Consider the following 6,796-nt stretch of genomic DNA (forward strand, 5'->3'; position numbering starts at 1 on the left):
TGTCAAATTGGATTTAAAAAGAAAAACCACTATAGATTTTCTGTAAGTAATACACTTTAAATATAAACTACGAACATCGTAAAAGTAAAAGCATGAAGAAAGACACACCATGCAAGTGCTAATCAAAAGAAGGCTGATACAGCAATGTTAACGTCAAAGTAGACTTCAGGACAAGGAATCTTACCAGGAATAAAGAGAGACATTACCTAATGACAAAGGTATCAACTGACCTTTATCATAGGTCATAACAATTCTAAGTGTATATGTACCTAATAACATTATACAAGAACAGCATTACCCTGACACCAAAACCAGGAAAAAAATTACAACAACATAAAACTATAGACCAATATCCCTCATGAGTATAAGGCAAAAAAACTCAACAGAATAATAGCAAATCATTTCCAATAATAAATCAAAAGGATATTATATCATAACCAAATAGGGTTTATCTCATGAATACAAGGCTTGCTCAACATTTGAAAATCAATCACTGTAATTCACCTTATTACAGCTTTATGCACTTCTCTCAAGCCCCCACCTGCTCCTTAAGTCCTGGAAACCACTAATCTGTTCTCCATTTCTATAATTTTCTCACTTCAAGAACGCTATGTAAATGGGATAAAACAGTATATAACTTTTGGAGATTGGCTTTTTTCACTCAGCATAATCCTCTGGGGATTCATCCAGGTTGTTATACGTTTGTTTCTTTTTATCACTGAGTAGTAGTCCATGGTATGGAGACCACAGTTTGTTTAATTAATCATCCATTGAGGGACATCTGGGTGGTTTCCAGTTTTTGGCTATTACAAATAAAGCTGCTTTAAATATTCATGTACAGTTTTTTTAACTTGACGAAATCAAATTTATCCACTTTTTTCCTTTCACGGATTTTTCTTTGGTGCCACATCTAAGAATTCTGCCTAGTCCTATGTCATGGATACTTTCTCCTATGTTTTCTTCTTAACATTTTATGGTTTTACATTTAGCTCTATAATCCATTTTGAGTTATTCTTTTATATAAAGTGTGAGGTTTAAGTAGAGGTTCACATTTTTGCACATGAATATCCAATTGTTTCAGCACCATTTATTGAAAAGACTACCTTTTCTTTATTGAATAGTCTTTGCACATTTTCTGATTCCAAAATATCAATTGAGACTTATGCTTTCAAGAAAATAAAAGACATACTTTTCCCTATTCCTCCCACTAAGTATTAAAAATTGTAGACCTTGGACATTATATGTAAAACAAACATAAGGACACTCTAAAATGAGTAGAGAAGAAGACAGACCAACTAAGGACCTCAGGACCCAAGGAACAACAAAGTGGTAAGTTCGCTGGGTTTTCTTTTTGTCTTGTATATCCCAGACTTGCAGTTGAAGAAGCCGGAAACCTGGAAATGCCAATAGGCACAGATAAAATGTCCCAATAAAAGCCTGCTCTATCTGAAGGGCCAGGAAAGAGGTAGCCTAGGAAAATATAAACTTTAAGACAATAATTGATCTACTCTAGCCAAACACCACAGAAAAAACTGGAGCCCAAACCACACCCACACCAGCAAAAGCCTGAGTAGGGACCCCAGACCTCCACCCTCCACCGGTACTGAGGTGTTCCAGTGGGGTGATGTCAGCAAAGGCCAAGTAGGGAGCAAGGATCTTCAATTTCACTGGCCAGCAATGAGCCTTCTGTTTCCTCTCATACACGCCTGCTCCCACTTCCATCACTGACCCAGCGTCAATGGATATCACATGAGGAGGAGGAAGGCAGGAAAAAGAAAACGGATAAATAACAAACAGAAAACAAAAAACAAAATGGAAGAGTTAAGCCCTACTATATCAAGAACTGCATTAAATGCAAATGGTATAAATATATCAATTAAAAGACAGAGATTGAAAGATGGCCCTGTGGCCTAGTGGTTAAGTTTGGTATGCTCTGCTTCAGTGGCCCGGGTTCAGCTGCCAGGTGTGGACCTACACCATTCATTGGGGGCCGTGGTGTGGTGGTGTCCCACATACAAAATAGAGGAAGATTGGCACAGATGATAGCTCAGGGCAAATCTTCCTCAAGCAAAAAAAAGGAAGATTTGAAACAGATGTTAGCTCAGGGTGAATCTTCCTCAGGAAAAAAAAAAAAAAGACAGAGATTGGCAGGGTGGATTAAAAAACATGACGCAATATATGCTGTTTTTAAGAAATTAATTTCAAATATAATGATTTGGTAGGATAAAAGTATAAAGATGGAAAGAGATGTATTAATTAAAAGAAAGCAGGAATAGTTAAATTAATATCATATAAAGTAGATGCAAGAGCAAAGAAAATTACCAGAGACAGAGAGGCACATTATATGATAAAGGGTCAATCCATCAAGAAGATATAGCAATACTAAATATGTATGCACCAAAAAATAGAGCTGCAAAATGTGTGAAGTAAAAACTGATAGAACTTAGAGAAGAAATAGACAAATCCACAATTAAATAAAAAATAAAACCACAACATACCAAAATCTGTGAGACATAGCTAAAACAGTACTGGAAGTTTTATAGCACTAAATGCATACATTAGAAAAGAGTAAAGTCTCAATTCAGTAATCTAAGCTCCCACTTCAAGAATCTACCAAAAAAAAAAAACAAAAAAAAGAGTAAAATAAACCCAAAGGAAGTATAAGGAAGGAAATAATAACAGAAATTAAAGAAATTGAAAAGAAAAACAAAATCAATTTCCTGGGTGGCCAAAGCTGAAGGCTGGCTAACATCAGCTGGCCATCATTCTATCTACTTAGTCGTTCACTGTCTCTTCAGCAGTAGATGCTTTCTAGTGGTCAAAAATCTTCACACTTTGTGCTCCTTCTCCTATGTCCATCTACATGCCTCTATCCCAGACTCTCTTGTCTCAGATCTTCAGTATTTCTGATGAGTCCCCAGATCAGATGGCCAGGCCATTGGCCACAGCTCAAGAATCCATATACATTATCACTTTTGGCCACTCCTCCTACAACACAAAACGGATGACCAGGTATGCTACTTGTAACTGTGCCCTTTTTCCTTTCCAGTACCTTTCAAGGACACTCTGGAACATGGTTGTAGTGTTACCACATCTATATTGGCTTAAACCCATGATTGAACCAATCCATTCATAAACCAAAGCTTGAACTCTTCCTCCTCTTTCAGCTGATTTTCTGAGAACACTCATATGGGCATAGGTGCAAACAGGGGGAGAAGAGCTAATACAACTAATGTGGATGACATGAAGATTGGACTACCTGCTCATGTAGCTCACTCGTGCTCTCCTGGCCCACTTGGTCTTCATTGCTGGACATACTGTTTCCATGTTACGATAGTCTTTTGCTGGTACTCCAATTTTTTTACTTGAAAGGTTCAACAGAATCCTATTCATAAAGTGAGGTTCCAGATGCATAATTACTTGGTACCTCATGGCCAAGCAATCTGTCTCTACTAGAGCCCAAAAATATGTCAGAAGCTATTTCTCAAAAGGCATTTAATTGTATGTTGTGGATAACATGACCTTGATCCATAATTTCATTATGAGGCTTGTGTCAGGTTTCCCATAAGCTTCACACTACATCGTTTCCCACTACTAATATCTCCAACACCATAGTCTTCCAAATCAAATAACCCAAGAAACAGGACTGCTTACACCAAAGCTTGGACCTAATTTAGAGCCCTTCCCTGACCTGGGTCCCACTTAAAGTTGTCAATTTTTTGTGTCACCTAATATATGGGCCAAGTCGATTTCCTAGGTGAGGAATATACTGCCTCTAGAACCAAAGAGGTCTACCATGCATGTGTTCAATTTTTGTGGTAATAAATTCAGGATGCATGATGGTTTTTACTTTGGAATGGATATCCTGGCATACTCCTGAACATTAGACTCTAAAAATGTCACTGAAGTTTTCTTCATTGGACTCCTAAAATCTTCACTGAAAATTCAAGCAGGGTCCTGAATCTTTGTAGGGTTTATCGCCAACTCTCAGGAGCACACATGTAATACCAAGACCTCCAGTGTACTAGCCAGCTCTTGCTTGACCTGCCTGACCAGCATAAGGTTGCCTGACCATACTAAGGTAATGGATCATTGTCACGTTCCATGGGATGACCAAGCAGTCCAGATCTCTTTGGACTATATTATGATGAATGGCAGAGGAGTTAACATAACACTGAGGCAAAACTCTAAATGAATGTTGTCTGCACCACATGAATGCAACTGTTTCTGGCTTTTTCTGATTGAGATGGAAAAGAACGCATTTGCCACATCAATGGCTACATATCACATTCTTGCTCTACCAATGTTATTCTTCTAGCATAGCAGCTACAAACAAGGCTACTACTTGGTTAAGTCTAGGACAGTCTACAATCATTCTCAAGGATCCATTCAATTTCCTCAGGGACAAGACTGGCAAATTAACAGAGAGATGATAGGAACCACCATCTTTGTATCTTTCAGGTGTTTAATGGTGGCACTATCTCTGCCAGTCTCCCTCATCCCACAAAATGTGATCTTGTTTTTCAACTAATATCTTGGCTGAGAGAGTGGTGGAAGTTTCAGACATTTCCACTTGTCCTTCTCCACTATGATAATTCTTACCCCATAGGACAAGTATCCAAAGCAGGAGTTACTCCAACTACCAGGTGAATCAAGTACATACCTGGGGACTGGGGAAATAACCATTGGGTAGTTTGTAGACCTAGTGAGCCCATTGTGAGCCAGATTTTAAGCAGGATTCCATTCATTACCAGGTCCCAAGAAGCTTCCACTCTAACAGGAGCGCCATGAAAATGCTTTGGGGCTCCAAGTATCAATGTCAACTCGGAACTTGTGTCCACTAATCCTGGGTGTTCCTTTCCCCACATATCCCAACAAAGTGTCCACAAGTCTATGAATTCTTGATTATCTATAGTCCTATATTTCATCCCCTTTGATTAAGCACCCTTAAAATCTAATCCCTGGGCTATGCTACTTGCTCACAACAGTACCTGCATGGCTCTTTGTGTGTATATTCTCTTCCCTCACTTACCTGGCCCAGCACTTTTCCAGTTGGCTTATACTAGAATTTAACCTTAGTTATGGCCTAGTAGCTGGGAGAGGAAGTGAGGGCAGCTGCCAAGGAGAACACCTGTTGCCTTGAAGGGAGGAGCTTCTGCAGCCCCTTCCATCACAGGTGAAGAGTGGGCCAACTGTGCAAACTCCAAGTGTTCAGGAGAATCTGCAGAGCCAACATCTTCAGGGAAATCCATCCAGATATTGCCATCACACATCCCAGGGTCTCAGATTGGCCCAGTGTGGGCTCTGACCTTGGCATAGCAGACCTGCCTCGCTGACCATTTCTACATTTCTGGAGCTCTGAAACTTCATCTATTAGATCTTCTGTTTGCCACTTGGCTAGACCTGTTCTCCACTGCAACAGATAAGGGCTTTTTTATAAACTACCAGAGAGATCCTGGTACATACAGAATAAGACATACTTATTTTGTAACTGCTTATTAATGGACATCAGTTTCTTATTATCCCCTCTGTAGGGTGCTGGAATACAACTTGGCAGTAACTGGCCAACTAAACTGTATTTGAAGGTGTTACTCACACCATATCTTTCAAACGCCTGGATTATCACACCTGTAAGGGCATTCCTCTTCACTGGGAAGTTTTTCCAAGTCACCTTAGGTGAGATCTTTAAGAATAGAACCACCACCATGTGCCAGGGACTATCTATACCATACATACTACTCAGGAAGGTGTCTCATTGCCAGATGGATGGTGAATAAGCCATCCCAGTGCCCATCTTACTACCTACTTTATCAGACCACTCCTGATATCACTTGTGTTAGTTTGAGTCCTCTCAGAAGCAGACACCAAGGTGGAATTGATGTGCAACGTATTTACTGGGGAAATGCCTGTGAGGGAAAGCTGAGAGGAGGCCAGGGGAGCCTGGCAGAGCCATCCTACCACGATGGAACACGAATCTCTGTAGGGGAGGGAGGGACGGAAAGAGGTTGGGGGGAAAGTCTTAGACTCTGTCTCTGCGGTAGTTCTAAGTAAGTTTCTGCAAGGCAACTGGGGAGTCTTTGGGGCTGTCTCACAGAACTGGGCCTGCCTTAATATCCCTGCCACACTCAATCATTGGCTGGGAGCAACTAGTTGGGAAGTAGGGCCTCATATAAATGTAGTAGTGGATTCACAATGCGGCACAGCCAGGCCATCAGTCAGCCATGCCCCCGGTGCAGCAAACCTGAGTCTATCTGCACAGCCAGCATAAATGTATAGTCTCTGACTTAGGAACTTGGGCTGCTACTCTAGGAGCACACCACTGCCCAGCCAAGCACTCTCCCTATAACAAAATGAGGCACTCGTGCCGCTTCCACCTCCATTTACAGAGTTTTCAGCCTTCCTATTCCCACAGGCCTGGATCCCAAACTCAAAACTAGTCTCATTGGGGCCAGACTGGTGGTGTAGTGGTTAAGTTCGCATGCTCCACTTCAATGGCCTGGGGTTTGTGGGTTTGGATCCTGGGCTCGGACCCAGAACCACTCGTCAGGCCACACTGTGGCAGCATCCCACATTAAAAAAAAAGAGGAAGATTGGCAACAGATGTTAGCTCAGGGCAATCCTCCTCACCAAAAGACAAAACAAAACCCATCTCTCACCATTTCATGATAATCTGACTCCCAGAGACTCCTAGGTTACCTAAGACTTTTCCTTTCCTCTCTCAGACCAAAGGCGGTTTATTTTTGCCCAGTAGTCTAGTATTTGCAGCTCCAGTTTTGGGTGCCAGAGTGGGTGTTTG

Source organism: Equus przewalskii, chromosome 13 (assembly GCF_037783145.1).
Source record: "Equus przewalskii isolate Varuska chromosome 13, EquPr2, whole genome shotgun sequence".
Classification (NCBI taxonomy): Eukaryota; Metazoa; Chordata; class Mammalia; order Perissodactyla; family Equidae; genus Equus; species Equus przewalskii.